Here is a 300-nt window from a genome sequence, read left to right as displayed (position 1 = left end):
TCGCTCTGCGCCTGCTCGCGCCGGGGGTGGGGAGGCGTGGGGGCCCCCAACATCTGCATCCAGATTCATGGGGGGCAGCCTTGGACGCCCCGCAGGGGCATCGGGGGCAGCTCTGGTTGTGCAGACACCAGCCAGCCCCCCAGGAGCCCCATCGCTGCCTGGCGGGGCTGGACCCCCTTCCACGGATGGCACCTCTGCTCCAGCTGCGGCCTGATGTGCAGCCTGGGGCAGGGGCAGGATCAGGATCAGGCCTGCGCAGGCTCCCCCCGCCCAGGTGTGCGGCGCCCGCAGGTGCGCGCG

Source organism: Gavialis gangeticus, unplaced genomic scaffold, assembly GCF_001723915.1.
Source record: "Gavialis gangeticus isolate Ggan-Ray unplaced genomic scaffold, GavGan_comp1, whole genome shotgun sequence".
Classification (NCBI taxonomy): Eukaryota; Metazoa; Chordata; order Crocodylia; family Gavialidae; genus Gavialis; species Gavialis gangeticus.
This window is presented reverse-complemented; position numbering follows the sequence as displayed.